Source organism: Podarcis gaigeae (genome assembly GCF_964106915.1).
Source record: "Podarcis gaigeae genome assembly, chromosome: 9".
NCBI classification, from domain to species: Eukaryota; Metazoa; Chordata; class Lepidosauria; order Squamata; family Lacertidae; genus Podarcis; species Podarcis gaigeae.
The window spans coordinates 60,486,570-60,503,329 of record NC_139685.1 but is presented as its reverse complement, the minus strand read 5'-3'; positions in this window follow the sequence as shown (position 1 = coordinate 60,503,329).

Sequence of the window (16,760 nt, the reverse complement as noted above, 5' to 3'; positions counted from 1 at the left end):
CTTCCCTTGGCTCCTTTGTTCTGACGTGGCTTCTTACAGCTCTGCTGAAGATGCCCAGTCTGCCCACAATTGTAGCATCGGACAACGTTCAAAGCTATGGCGTCTCCTCCAGTAGCTACAGCAGTGGGGGTATCAGAACTCCGTTCTCGTCTCCCCCTGTCCTTGACTTCCAGGGCGGCAAGTCTGTCCTGTTCATTCAGAACCACGGCAAAGACCCTGTCCGACGTTAGATCTTGCGCTGGGAGGGACCCCAGCTGACTGGCAACCGTTTTGTAAGTCCGATTCAGACTGTTGATCACCATGAAGCAAAACACTTCCTCCTGCAGACGGAAATTGCGTTCCACCATCTGTTGACGCAGAAATTTCATTTTTGTCAGGTGCGCTTGAACATCTCCATCAGGCGCAAGCCTCAGGTTGGTCAGCTTCTCAAAATACAACAACACTGAAGAACCTGCATCTCTCTGATGTGTCCTTCTCAGCGTGTCCCAAACATCTTTCGCGTGCTGTAAATCTTGTATATGGATAAGCAGCGAGTCTGACACACACAGAATTATAGCAGTTCTGGCCTTCACATCCTGTGACTCCCAAGCACGCGTTGGTGCTGCAGGGATGGGGTTCTCAATCACCCCAAACAGTCTCTGATTCTGCAGCAAGGCCTTCATCTTAATAGACCAAGATGCATAATTGCCACTGGTCAGGAGGGGCGGAGAAGGCAGGCCTCCCCCCTTCTTAGCATCCATTTTGAGTCCTTTGCCTTAACTCTCAAACACAAGCCTCTAAAATCCAATAGCTGGCTTGTTTACACTCTGTGCACCTGGCAGCTATAACACTGGCCACTTGGAAAGTCCCTTCCAACAGTTCATTAAGGGCCTTTGTCAAAACAAAACTTGTTTTTGCCTCTCTGAGGCACAGCCTGACTGTACAGCCCTTATCGTGAAACTGGCCTGCGTTGCTAAGCAACAGCATTCCTTTCCTTGGACAGGAAAAACCACAAGAATGTCTGGAATGCAGGCTTCTTCCCTCTCGGAGCTGTTTTTCCCAAACGTTGCTCCCTTGAAGCAGAGAATGAATCAATCTGCATGCACACTTCTAAGCCCGAAAATCTCATACCTGGGCTCCGTAGCTTTGCTTTCAGCTTCCTCTGGTCAGCTTCTGGCTGTAGAGAATCAGCTTGCTCACTTCAGGCTTCCATGGAGCGGGATGAAAACAGCAGCTCTGCCACTAATTCTGCAGACTTGCATGGATCATAGAAAACAGCAACCGGCATCTGCTACCACTGTTGGAATTCTGGCCCGGTCAGAGGTATGTGCCTATCTGTCTAGGCACCGGCTGAATTCCTTTGACCTCCCTCCGGCGACTCCCGGCAGGAAAAACACACGAGGTCCGTTCCGGCGATTTTCCTCAGGCTGTGAGAAAAACACACCAACTGCTTCTCCTCCTTCCTGCTCCCTGCATATCCCCAGGGAGGGGAATCAGACACAGACAGAAATGTAACTACATGCTTTTATTCCTGTCTTTAGCAGTCATACAGTAAAAGATGTCTGCTCTCTTCAACAAACAGAGAGAAACTCCAAACTCCACCCATGTACATCCTGTACAGGTCATATGACACACACTGAGCTCACATCCTGTGCTCAATAAGGAGAATGGACTGCCCCTTTGTTTCCATGGCAACAGTCACAAACATCCTGTTTGGCTTTGCAGCCACAAGCAGCTGACTGAGCTGCTAGAGCCTTTGCTTGCTGCAGCATTGCTGCTCCTCATCTTCGGTGGACTCGAAAACCGCTCTCCACCTACTACTGTCCCTTCTTCCCCCATACTCTTCCCCATCTGATTCTTCTTCCTCTTCCTGTCCTGATTCTGGGAACCCCTCGAACTCCTCTTCCTCATCAGTGGTGCCGAAGTGTTCCTCCCAGAACCTAGCCAAGGGCTGGGGCTTCCTTGGGAACCAGCGATGAAATGTTCCTACTAAGACCTCATCCTTGACCATTTCTGCCGGTAACCAGGTATTTTCGGACTCCGGTTCCCCTTCCCATGCCACTAGGTACTCCACCTGTCTCCCCTTCCACCGAGAGTCGAGAATTTCTGCTACATGACTGCTCCGCTCCCTCTCTTCTACTTGCGGTGCCGCAGTAACCTCACTTTCGCGTTCCCCAAATTCTCGCCCCTCCCTGTATGGTGATAGTAATGACCTATGGAATACTGGATGCAGTTTCATGTTGTCTGGCAGCCTGAGTTTAAAGGCCACCATATTGACCTGCTGTATAACCTCGAAGGGTCCCAGTCGTTTTGGCCGCAATTTTTTGCAACCCCCTTTGAACGGTAACCCTTGTGTTGACAACCACACCCGGTCCCCCACCCTTATGGTCTCTCCTTCCCTTCTGCTCCTATCTGCCTGCTTCTTGTATTCTGCCTTGGCCCTATCCAAATTCATTTTGAGCTGTTAGTGTATTGCTTCCATTTCTTCCACAAAATGTTCCGCTGCCGGTACGCTCCATCTTTCCCTCCCTTCCTCTGGAAAGGCCCTGGGGTGACACCCATAATTAGCCAAAAACGGACTCTTGCCCGTGGACACATTTTCCGCGTTATTGTACGCGAATTCAGCCAGGGCTAATTTCTCTACCCGATCATTCTCCCTGTCATTTACATAACACCTGAGATATTGTTGCAGAATACTGTTTGCCCTTTCCGCCTGCCCATTTGTTTCTGGGTGTCTGGCGGTTGAGAAATTGACCTCCACGTGCAGTAAGCTCATGAGCTTCCTCCAGAACCTGGGCGTAAATTGTTTCCCTCGATCTGAAACAACCCTCAAGGGGGCGCCATGCAACCTAAAAATGTGTTTTACAAACAACCTGGCGGTTTCTTCCGCCGTTACCGCATGTGAGCAAGCTATAAAGTGGCACATCTTGGTTAACAGGTCTACCACTACCATTACCGCAGTTTTCCCCTTGGATCTTGGTAAATAGGGCCACTGCCTATCTGGAATCTGTCCCCCCCTCCAGTTGCCCAGTGGGATTCTGTATGCTTAGCTTGCACCACATCAGGATTCAGCACTCGGCAATTCCCATGGTGGTAGTGTAGGTGCTTCCCAACCCTGAGCAGAATGCCATTCTATCAGGAAGAGCCTGAGTGGAAGAAGGAATGATCCTTCAGCCTGCTGCCATGCCAACCCTGCTTGCCTGATGTTTAACCAATAAAAGTTGTGGCCTGCTTTTACCCACCTCTGAGGTTCAGACTGTGTTGTTTCCACCTTCCTCTTGAGCTACAAATATGCATTTGCCAGCATATCAAACTCTGATTGCTGCTGCATTTTGTGTGTGCACGTGGTTCTTAGGTGCTCTTGAAAACAACAGAAGCCTTTTCCTGAATGCCGATGAGGTATCTCTGAATCTTTGCTTTTTGCAGGAAGCCGTTTTCTGTGGCAGAAAAGGTGGCGAGGATGTGTAGGAGCTCTTACTGCTGTTTTATTTCCACTCTTTTGGCATAAGTAATGAACATGTGGTGGAAGTATGCATGGAAATAAAAGGTGACATTATTAGCAAAAATGAAATAGAACTGGATTTCTTTCGGTGAGCGTATAGAATTGCAACCGCTTCCTTTCCTGACAGAGAGGTAGCTTTTCATTGTTTGCTTGTCATCCCATCCATTATCTAAACAACCATATCCTTAAAAAAAAAAGTCTTATGGCACCTTATGAATAAATTTATTTTGCTACTTTTCTTAAGGTAGCCATCCTTGAACAAATGTTCAGGCTTATCTGCTTGGGTCTGAATGACGACAATAGCTTGCTGCTCAACTACAAGATGTTAATTATCACATATCATCACTTTGAAAAGAGCATTACAAACTCTTTGCCTGTCATAACCCTTTCACATTCTCCCTTCTTAATGTCATTAGTAGGACACTTTATTCTGATTCTTAGCTTTTATTTCATTACACAAAATAACTTATCTGCTAGTTGGGTATTTTTTCTCATATATATCTGTACTACAATTAACAGTATGCATCAACACAAAGTACATATGAATAAAGCAGGTGTCTCCTAAGAATCTAAATGTAGGATTCAGTTTCTTTTCTATCCAAATTCCATTATTATACTCCTCCTCTGACTTTATAAAGAGGACTTTAATCAGCATATTACATTATATACCTTAGGGATCTGTGTGTGCGTGTGTGCGCTTCTGGATGTACACGTCGGGCACATTAACATTGCATGCCCTCAACCTAGAGGACAGTTACCAGCATCACTTAGCTTCAGCGATTGAAGGCCTTCTGAGCATCCTCAAAGCATCATTTTTATCAGAGCAACTGATGAAGGCAGAAGCTGGAATGTTTGCTGTAAGAATTTAACATTTCTGCTTTGTTAGTCACTGTAATAAGCAGATGTTTTTAGTGATTAACTGCATCGTGCCAGGATCCAGAGCAAATGTGTGTGAGGTGGTATGCTAAGGTGTGTTTGTGTGTTATGTGTTTGAGAACCGCAGTGGGTGCAGTTGCCTGGCAGCAGCAGGGAAAACCTTGCTTCCATCATGGGCTGAGTAAGATCCTGCTGCTCAGCTTTTCCTCTATTGCTTCTGAGGACAATAGCAATGAATGCCAAAGCTGGGGACAGGGCCGGGCCATAGCTCCGGGTCATGCTTTGCACGCAGAAGGTCCCATGTAGGGCTGAAAGAGAATCCTAGGCTGAAATCCTGGAGGATTTCTGCCAGTCTATGTAAGCAACACTCACCTAGGTGGACCAATGGTCTGACTTGGTACAGTGGAATCTCGGTTTTCAAACGTCTTGGCTGCTGAATGTTTCGGAAGCCGAACTCCAAAAACCCAGAAGTGAATGCTTCCATTTTTGAATGTGCCTCAGAAGTAAAACAGCTTCTGAGGCACGTTTCTCAATTTCCCCCATTGAACTTGCTGGCAGCCCTTTGATCCTTGACTTTCAAATGTTTCAAAAGTTGAACGGACTTCCGGAATGGACTACGTTCAAAACCTGAGGTTCCACTCAGTGGCGGAGCTTCATGCTCTGGCACCGGGGGGGGGGGCAGAGAGCAGGTAGGGGCAGGGCTGGCGTACGTCCTGGGGTGGGGGGCACCACCCGCACTCCTCTTCCTCTGTCAGTGGTTCCACTGTATAAGGCAGTTAGCTTTACATGGGAGAGTAGGAGCAAAAAGAAATGTACCAGCCTTTTCACCGACTATCACTTTTTTGTGATAATTGCTTGTAAAGCATATTGTGTGACCTTCAGAACTCCAAAGTATGTATTTTAAATAAAAATAGGACGTTTTTATATAGCTTCATCAAATATAATTTCATGAACAACCTTATGTTAATGCAGCACAGCAAGGGAGATACAAAAAAAGTCCAATATAAGATTAGAGTATTGCGTCTAGGTATAGAGTTTACATAATTGTAGTCTTAAGTAACCTCATGTAATTTGTTATTCATGCCATCCTAATGGAGCTATTGCCACATTTACTGAAGTTAGCATTTGGTCAAAAGTTCCCATCACAATGTTTCCTGTTCCTTTTTTAAAAAAAGTATATCATGATTTATTTTTATTATTGATGTCTAGTCTTGTGGAGCAAGGGTTAAAAGATTTTCTAGCCATTAAAAACATACTGGACAGTGTATATTTTATTGTTTCAGAGCCATGAAAAAAGATTGCGCATGTAAGGAATGGGAACTCATAACAGAGCGCTCATAAAAAGAAGATGAAATAAATTGAAGAAAGATGAAGCAATTGCTAGCTACTTTCTTGAGAAGCTAATAATCTTTATCTTCTTCTCTTGAAAAGCAGGAGGAGCGCCATGAACTATGAATGGCATTACTGTAGGTACATCCAGGATCTGCAACAGAACCAACATTATTATTTCATTGAGATAGTTCTCTGATGCGGGTGTATTCATGTTTACTTTAAATCAGGGGTCGGCAAAGTTTTTGTGGCTTGTGCCACTTCACGGTCCCACAGACGCTCCTTCCGGCTCAGAGGAGGCTTCCTGCAGCCAATGGGAAGCCAGCCAGTATTGCAGAAGGCGGTCCCCGCTCTCCTCTGAGCCAGTTTAGCGCGGTGCATGGGAGCCGACCGAAGGGGGGTCCCCGAGTGGGTGGAGGAGGGTCCATGGGCCGATTAAATGATTTGTGGCCCATGGGCCTTAGGTTGCCAACCCCTGCTCTAAATCTTTATGGTGGTGATGTTTGAATTGAGGGAGTTTGGGACAAGAACTCCCTCAGTTTGAAACACTTCCCCTAATATGAAACAATGTCAGGCCCTTCCAAATCTGACTTGGTTCTGGGATTCCCCACCTATCACCACCACCACTGCCAGCAAGCCTTCATTCCCTGGCTCCATTTTCCCATTTTCCAAATGTATCTGGCCAGTGCGGTAGGCCACAGGAACAGGGACAGTCTTTCCTCCTCCCTCACCTCTCTAGAGGCTTCTACTTGGCCTCTTCTGTGCAGGCCTAGAATGCTTAGGCAAAAGGAGCCATAGGAATCATATCAGCACTGGAGAACTATGTTTCTCAGTTACCTTTGTGCTCAGGGCAATGTCCTTGTAGCATTCTGTGTACCAGGAAGAGGAAGAGGACAGGATGGAGGGGTGAGAAGGCATGCTACTTCTCTTGTCCCATGACCAAGGAAGCTTGAGAGGAAGACAAAGGCAGCAGGGAAGGAAGAGAGGGGGTTCATGGGGAAAGGGGGAGAGGTGAATCAAATAGGCCTTGAGGTATCCTTGAAAATGGGTGTTTTTAATAGATGCTTTATATTTATATATAGTACTGGCTGTGTTTTTCTATGTTTTAAGCTGTTCCTATTTCATCTGTAAAGGGATGCGGGTGGCGCTGTGGGTTAAACCACAGAGCCTAGGACTTGCCGATCAGAAGGTCGGTGATTCGAATCCCCACGGCGAGGTGAGCTCCCATTGCTCAGTCCCAGCTCCTGCCCACCTAGCAGTTTGAAAGGACATCAAAGTGCCGGTAGATAAATAGGTACCGCTCCGGCGGGAAGGTAAACGGAGTTTCCGTGCACTGCTCTGGTTCGCCAGAAGCGGCTTAGTCGTGTTGGCCACATGACCCGGAAGCTGTACGCCAGCTCCCTCGGCCAATAACGCGAGATGAGCTAACCCCCGAGATAACCCCCGAGTCGGCCACAACTGGACCTAATGGTCAGGGGTCCCTTTACCTTTACCTTTATTTCATCTGTAAGCCATCTTGATTCCTTTTGCAGGGGTATTTCATGTATTTCCAGTTGCCTCCAATTCTAAAAATGAAATTTAAGAAGAATTTGAACTCAGGGGAAGAAGGAAAACTTATTAAGAAATCCCAGATGTTAATAGGATGAGAATAATTTTTGCAGAATTCATACATCTCTAGAAGAAGCTGTAGTCCTCCTCCAACATTATGTATCAAATACCCATCTGTTTTCTCAATTGTATCCAATGTTAGTCCCGTTCAGAATAGATCCATTGAACACAATGGAAATGACTAATTTATGCCTTTTAATTTCAATGGGACTACTCTGAGTATAATTTAGTCAGATACAATCCTCTAGGTTTAAGTTTTCTCTTTGTCTTGCTGTTATTTCCTGATAAATAATCTGTGGATGGCATGTCCTTTTGGCCTAAAACCATGTTTCCTTCAACTGTTTTCAACAAACATTTTCTCCATCATTTCACTTCCTTCTGTCAAGTATACTTATGCCAGCAATCAATTAAATTCAGGCTGACAAGGGCCAGAGATGCATTAAGCCTGAATCTCACATAAGTTCTCAAACAAATAGGTTTTCAGCTATGGCATTACCATGGATGTATACACCTGAAAATAAAAATATTGCCTCTTTGCAGCTTCTTCAATAACAACTCAGTGAACTGGATTTTATAGGGATAGAAAAGACCTCTGTCTTTCCTAGCACTAGGCTGTCAAACTTCTGTCAAACTGGTGCTAGGCTGTACCACTTTGGATTGCAAATGGAGGCTCATGATGGAATACCCATGTGAAAAAGAAACCTATAGCATGATTAATAATAATAATAATAATAATAATAATAATAATAATAATAATAATAATAATAATAATTTATACCCCACCCATTTGGCTGGGTTTTTCCAGTCACAACAAAGACATGCTAGAACCCTTCTTCCTGTTATATAGCCTTCTCCCCAAGGAGGTAATATTTTTGTATGGAGGAGTATTTAATCATGGTATCCCCCCCCCCATTTGCAGTCTGAAGTGGCACAGCCCAGGTACAGGCCTGTGTTAGACCAGGAACAGATCTATAGATGAGATTCTGTTTGGTAGTAAGTACAGTTACAGAAGGTTGGATATCTTTTTTTACTAGTTACATCTAGACATCCTTTTTTGTCTTCCAGTTCCGCTCAGAATAATGACTTAGTTATATGGGTTCCCCAAAACAGTGGCGTGGGGAAGGGATGAATAAATCTGTCAATCTCAGTTTTCATTTTTTCAGACTGAAGCTCAGTTCACCACAATTCCACAACAGTTTGTGACTTAAAAAAAGAAAGAAAGAAACCTTACAAAAATGTGTCTGTATTTGAGTGAACATTTATCATAATATACCTATTTGTTGTCCCAGTTGCAGTGCCACCCTCCCTGTGCAATAGCTATAGCTAAGTGTGGCATTCATACAGAGCCCCTGGTCGTTTCACGGATTATTGACCTGTACACCACTACTTTATTCTTCTGCTGCCACACGTTTTGTGGAAAAAACCCAGGATTCCCCGGTGAAGTATTGAGTCTCAGTCAAGTAGAGTTAACAATGAAGATTAAAGTTTATTTCAAATACAAGCAAGTTTTAAAATATATTTGAAACACTGACACTCTATTCCCTCTCAGTCTTGTCCCTGTCTCTTATTCACTCTGACTCCTCTATCTCCCCCCCCACCTCCAAAGTACCAACCGAATTAACAGTCAAAACCTCTGGGCTGAGCCTCAAAATCAGGTAGGCTCTGCCTCTGGGCTTTCTTATTGGTCAGCCTATTAACCCTTTCTCTCCCCCAATACAAACGTATCCCCAAAGAATGGGCAAACGCCACACTAAGGTATAATGAACAAATCAAGCAGACAACAGTCTGGGCTAGAAATGTCCACAACTTGATGGGTTCCAAATGCAGGTGGGTTTTGGCTCAGGTACTGGGTGTCTAGTGGACCCCTGACTGACATATTTGAATCCAGGAATTGGGCAGGCAGTCCTGCTCTGCAGCATGGCCAGCCAGGGAGATTCCCAACAGCTGGCCAAGACTCTGTGTCCCAGCTGCCCGAATGGTAGCTGCCATTTTGCAAACAATTTCCCTTAGTATCATTTATGTTTGTATGTTGTTGTCACTAGTATAAGCACCCTTATGCCCACACTTCATGTGATATAGGCATTTTTGCACATAGTGTTTGCCAGGAAAACTGCATCTTAAAATTTGAAGAAGTGCACATTTCGAAGGATAGCTGCACTTTGGTTCACATATTGATTTAAGAAGTGTGAAATGCAAACAATATCAAAATTCTCCTCTAACCCTAGTTAGATACAAGGCCTTCTTGTATCCTAAACAAAAAACAGAACAAAATCCAACATTTTTATCTGCTTATGTGACACATAGCATCTTTGAAGGCTGCTGTTTAACCAGTTCTCCCATTTACTTATCCTTTTTTATGCTTCCTTCCTTGAAAGTGTAGCTATTGAGTGAAGGGCAGCAAGAACTGCTGCCTAAGGAAACTGTCAGATTTCCATCAGTTTATCATCAATTCCCAAATCAACATACAAACAAGCCTCTCCCTTCCAAAGGAGTAATAAATTGCTTTAGTGAAAGATCATATATTGTCCAACACACTAGGAAGCCTGACTATTGCAGGGAATTGTTGTAAACAAACTGCTCTGTTTTCTGTGTATATATGAGCCTTCTCAGCTAGAGCCGGGGTGAAGTTTATAAAGGTTTATTTGGGGCAAGTGATGAACTGGATTAAGTGTGTGTATACAACAGATGTGTGTTTCGTTTTCAGTTCTTTAGTGAATAGAATAAAAACATAGCACCAGTGCTTGTTAGTGAACCAGAAAACCTTGAAAAGAACTAAGTAAATGTTCAGATTATATAAAAGAAACAGATGTTTGCATTGGTCAGGTGTGGGGAAGCTTTGGTCCTCCAGATGTTGCTGAGCTGCATCTCCTATCATCCCAGGCCATTCCCCATACTTGCTAGGACTGATGGAAGTTGTAATTCAGCAACATCAGAAGGTTCAAAGGTTCCCCACACTTGGCAAAGATAGTATGGTAGCTGTCGAGTAGACTGGCCACTTAGCCATCACCCCCCAATAGAAGGACAAGGTAATACAAATTTGCATCATTTACAGGTATAAGAAAATGCACATTTAGAAATAATCACTGGGCTTTAAACAGAAATACAACTCACATGCCAGAGCATCAAGAAAGCAATACTGTGAATCAATAATTTTTTTATTAAAAAAAAGAATTGCAAAAGTTGCAGGTAAAGATAGAAACCACACACACACACACACCAAGAATGGGGCAAGGTGTTTATTCAACAGAGATCTGATTCTAAGGAAGATAAAAAAGGGTTAAGCTTCTATCTTTCTTATATCATATTGGAAAACAGACAGACCATTTCCCCGGATATATATACTGTAAATTAAAGATCTAGGTGTATTTTCACAACCTGTTTTGCATAGAACATAGGAAGCTGCTTTATGTCAGGTTAGGCCATCTAGTTCCGTTTTGTCTACACTGATTGGTGGTGTCTTTCCAGAATTTCAGATCAGGGTCTCTCCCAGCCCCACTTGGAGATGCAAGGGACAGAACCTGGGACTTTTTGCATGCAAAGCAGATGCTGTACCACTTAGCTATGGTCCTTCCAAATCTGCAAGTGCAATCCACAGAGAAAAAGGTGGTATTTGAAGCAATACCAAATACCAAATTCCAGTCCTGCAGCAATTGTGTCTGAATCCTGCTGTAGTCATCTGAAGGCAGCCTTGTGCAGGGAAAGTGTTTAATGTCTGATGTTTCACTGTTTTAATAGTCTGTTGGAAGCTGCCCAGAGTGGCTGGGGCAACCCAATCAGATGGGCAGGGTACAAATAATAAATTGTTGTTGTTGTTGTAATCACTATCCTGGTTGTCTAAAGAGCATCTTTATTCATTTATTTTGTGGAACACAGTGGTGATAGCTCTCAAGAACTTTAGTACGTCCAGTGCTTTTTTTCTTAAAAAAAATGTTTAGGAGTATTCTCATTTTCCTACTCAGACTGAAATACTGCCCCTCAATGAGGCCAAACTTAGATTCACAAAATGTTTAGGATTATGCATCCCCCCCCCCCCCCGAAAAAAGCACTGAGTACGTCTGTGTCACTAGACAGGTAATGTCCCACCAACTACCAAATAACAAAACCCCCAGTATATTACTCATTATAAATATTTAGCCTCCAGATTCCATACAGTTTGATTAAAGTAGCTTTTTTATTAACAATGTATAATAAAAGAAAGTTATTTGGCATCTCTGATATTTATAGAACTGTTCAAATACACTTACAATAATGAAAACAGAGTACAGATTATGGTAAAGTAAATGAAGTCAGTTTAGTTAATCATCATTTTTACAAAGTTGCAAATTAACATAACAATGACAACTAGAGTTGTCACTGACTTAATAGCCAGTGGTTAAATACTCACAATTAATCATTATTAATACATAATTTGTGGTGATCAATCATGTTTGACAGTGCAACCAGAGCTGGCCACTCCAAAGGGCATTAGTAATTGTACAGAAGCTATGAAAACTTGCTCCTTAATTTCCTATTCTAATCTACTATTATGAGTCATCATTGACACATGTCTGGGTTTGCTTAGACTTGTGTCATCAGAATTAACCTTGACAGGTGAGAGGTGAGATTTAACAGAGACATACAAATTGAATGCATGCCCCATGCTTGTCTCGGGCATCTGCCTATTTGCAGATTATATCTGATGCTTAAATGCTGAAACCATGTGGCTCCTTATCAGCAGGATCTCTCTTATATTTGATGTTCCACAGTAACCTTTAAACTCAAGTCTGATGACAATATGATCCGTGTACCAAATTAAAAACTGCAGATAGCACTTTTTTCTGGGGCTACCACAAAAGTATACAACTTTATTGCACTGGAAAACCAACAGTTCTGAGCATGGACTTCTTATAGTTCGTGAATGTAGAACATATGGCCCTCCAAATGCTGTTGGACTCCAACTCCCATCATTCTTGAAAATTGGCCATGCTGGCTGGGACGGATAGGAGTTGGAGTCCAATAATATATGGAGAACCACAAATCCCCAACCCCATTTTAGATGCTCTATATTACTATCTCTTCTTCTATAAAATATCTGTATACCACTATTCTTTCTTTAAAAAAAAATCAATGCAATTTCAACTAAATTAACGTGGCTATAGGCAATTCAGCTGATTTTATTAAGGAGGATAAGCACACTAGACTCCTGGGACTCAGCTAGATTGGCGAAGAATACATAAGAATACAGTGGTACCTTGGTTCTCATATTTAAGAAGAGAAGAAGAAGAGTTTGGATTTGATATCCCGCTTTATCACTACCCGAAGGAGTCTCAAAGCGGCTAACATTCTCCTTTCCCTTCCTCCCCCACAACAAACACTCTGTGAGGTGAGTGGGGCTGAGAGACTTCAAAGAAGTGTGATTAGCCCAAGGTCACCCAGCAGCTGCATGTGGAGGAGCAGAGACGCGAACCCGGTTCCCCAGATTACGAGACTACCACTCTTAACCACTACACCACACTGGATATTTAATCCACTCCAGGAGTCCATTTGACTCCCGAAACTGTTTGAAAACCAAGGCATGGCTTCCGATTGGCTGCAGGAGCTTCCTGCACTCAAGTGGAAGCCGTGGAAGCCACATAAGCCACGTTGGACATTCGGCTTCCCAAAAACGTTCGCAAACCGGAACACTCACTTCTGGGTTTGCGATGTTCGGGAGCTGATTTGTTCAACAACTAAGCTGTTCGACTACCAAGGTACCACTGTATTAGGAGAGTCTGCTGGATCAGGTCAGTGACCAATGAAGTGCAACATCCTGTTTGTACAGTGACCAACTAGATGCCTGTGGGAAACACACAAGCGGAACCCGAGCACAACAGTACTCTCCCTTCCTGATGTCTCCAGCAATTCATAAGCATTGCTGTCTGACTGTGGAGGCAGAGCATAGCCATCATGGCTAGTAGCTTTTGATAGTCTTGTCCTCCATGATTGTATCTAATCCTCTTTTCAAGCTATCCATGTTGGTGGCCATCACCGCCTCTTTTGCAATGGAGTGCCATAGTTTAACTGCATGCTGCTTGAAGAAGTACCGGTACTTCCTTTTATCTCTCCTAAATCTTCCAACAGCCAGCTTCATTGGATGTCTATGAGTTTTAGTATTCTAGTGTCGTGCATATATTAGTGAAAATAATATGAAAGTGAATTACATTAGGCAAAATTATGTACGAACATGTCTATGCAGGAGGAATTCTCACAAAAGTACTGGTGAAGTTTCATAAGGACTCTTTTTTTAAAAAAATGGCAAACTGAAGAGGCTATGTAGAGAACACATGAAGTGTTAGAATTCCTGCTCCATGATTGCAGTCATGGGATTTTTGTCTATCACATCACGGTATATGTTTTGACTCCACAGAGGGGGAAGTGATGGAGACAGGATGTTTGTGTTACAGTGGTGCCCCGCAAGACGAACGCCTCGCAAGACGAAAAACCCGCTAGATGAAAGGGTTTTCCGTTTTGGAGGCGCTTCGCAAAACGAATTTCCCTATGGGGTTGCTTCACATAATAATAGCAGGAGAAAATATAATAACAAAAGGACTAATATCACCTTTGTATAATTCTATTATAGAGTTTCAATTCTGCTCCCAGCAAAATTAGATTAGGTGGTGGGAATTGAATTGGGACTTAGAAATTGAAGAAGAAGCATGCAACAGACCATGGACAATAGCGCCATGAAAATCCTCATCAGCAACAACCAGAAAAAGAGCCTTTAAAATTGTGCATGGCTTAACATTTAGCCTATATAAAACCAAACAGTTACCCCATGTGTTGGAGAGAATGTCCCACTATAGGGACATATCAGCACATGTGGTGTGAGTGTACAAAACTAGAAAAGTTCTGGAAATATGTATTTACAAAAATATCTCTGATCACAAGATACCCCCCATGTCTTCAGGACTGGCTCCACTTATCTTGTATAGTCAATCTATGTTGCAACTTAGGAAAAAATAACTCATAAACCATCTGTTAACTGCTGCAAGAACTGCTATTGCCAGGACATGGAAATCTTTACAATTACTAAATACGGGCAAATGGATGAATGCCATTAGGCAAACTGTGTTATTGGAAAAGTTGACACAAAAATTAGAAGTATCAAGAGTCCAAAAGAAACACAACATTTTTTACACAGCCTGGTATGATTTTATTGATTATACAAATAATGATGCATATGGTAGAGTAGTACTCACAGTTTACAGCACAGTCTGGTGTGTAGAAAATGTATATTGTACTTCTTTACTTTTCTTCCTTCTCCTTTCAGTACAAAACATATTTTACTTGTGGTCATGAATCTAAGCAACATATATTACCATACACCATCTCACATCTGTATTTTATATTTTGATACAACTTTGTCAACAACTTTATCTATATTTTGATACAACTTTGTCAATATATTCAGAAACATTTTTAAAAATTGTTATTTTATTTTACATTCTATGTAATTGTTGCATATCATATCCTCTAATGTAAACAAAGATCTATCTCAATGCAACCATGTTCAATAGTTCAAAAATGAACATCAATTTTAAAAAATCTTTGTTATAAAAAGGGGAGCTACAGGGTAATGGGGAGGGTAAAGGGAAAGGTATGTGACAATACTGAGCTCTGTCCTCCAACCCTTTGCCATTTGATTCATGCACCCAACATTTGACCCATGAGGTAGGTACCCACCTCACTCTGCCTAATGATAGGGTTGGCCCTGTATGCACACAAAAGGACACACACAGTGTTGAAATTGTAAACTATTTACAGAAGAATGAATGACATTTTGATGAATGTTGGCATGTGGACAATATGAGTAGGCCCCAGGAACAATGAAAGACACTAGGGTCCAATGATTTCAAAGGAGACTTCCCTTTGTTCTGGTGTCTGTCCTTGGTCGACATTCTGTGAAAATAACTGAAGTAAACTCAGACCACAGAAAGCAAATATAGTTCAGTGAAAGGGCAAACAATGCCTTCAGCTTCTCTTTTGGATTTTCTCAACCTTTTTTCATCCTCACTCAGGGAATAAATGAAAACAATGTCAGAGTATGTCAGTAGAATAATTCACAGAGCAAGTACATTGTGAGCCAGAGAGAGTTTTCCAGGCCAAGGTGTTATCTCTTTTGCTCTTGAGGGTAGATAAATTATTGTCAGTTACTAGACTACTTAAACATTATGTATTCCTCTGAGTAGGTGAGTACTGCAAGCCCATTCACATACAAAGAGCAGCTTTGAAATTCAACCCAGAAGCCAAATTTTCAGTTGATATTCCATGGTGTTCAGTTAACTATTTGATGGAGCTGCAGTTCAAGATTAATGGTGTGGATCTTGGGGGGTTTTTTTAAGTAATGATTCTTTCCCACTTACTCAAATTGCCCTCACAGACATGAGCCTGCTCTGCTACAGCATGATAACTTTGCAATGAAGTTCAATTAAGACTTTCAGTTGCAGCTAGAGAGCTTGCCATTAACCAAGATCTTCAATTCAAATTCTGTCTTCAAAAGTGCTTTCAGCCTCCCCCTATTTGAGTCCACACCAATGGTCATGAGGAGGACTCCTTGGATGAAGGGAAAATATATAAATGTAATAAATAAAAATAAATATTTATAAATAAATTATTATTCATAAGGATTCAAAAGTCTGGTGGCTCTCAATTTATCTAGTCCATCAAGACCTACACTTTATCCATCTCATATTTGTTGTTGTTTAGTCGTTTAGTCGTGTCCGACTCTTCGTGACCCCATGGACCAGAGCACACCAGGCACTCCTTTCTTCCACTGCCTCCCGCAGTTTGGTCAGACTCATGTTTGTAGCTTCAAGAACACTGTCCAACCATCTCATCCTCTGTCATCCCCTTCTCCTTGTGCCCTCCATCTTTCCCAACATCAGGGTCTTTTCCAGGGAGTCTTCTCTTCTCATGAGCACTCAGGGCTAATTTCCTTAAGAATGGAGAGGTTTGATCTTCTTGCAGTCCATGGGACTCTCAAGAGTCTCCTCCAGCACCATAATTCAAAAGCATCAATTATTCGACAATCAGCCTTCTTTATGGTCCAGCTCTCACTTCCATACATCACTACTGCGAAAACCATAGCTTTTACTATACGGACCTTCCATCTCATACAGACCTATACTATTCTATTCCATCTCATATAGACCTATACTATTTTGAGTTCCAATAGAGAAGTAGGGGAAGGGCTGTAGCTCTGTTGTAGAGCATGTGTTTTGTGTGGTTCTATCCCTAGCTTCTTCAGGTAGAGCTTGGAGAAACTCATTGTCTGAAATCCTGGAAAGCCACCACCACGTAGCATATACAATACTGATTTAGATGGACCAAGAGTTGTAACCTGTATAAGGCAGCTCCTAACCTTCAGGGCACCCATCATGGTTCTCTGTTTTTCTTCTCTGTGCTTCTGCCTGACCTCTTCACCTCTTGAAGGATCAATCCTGTAGCT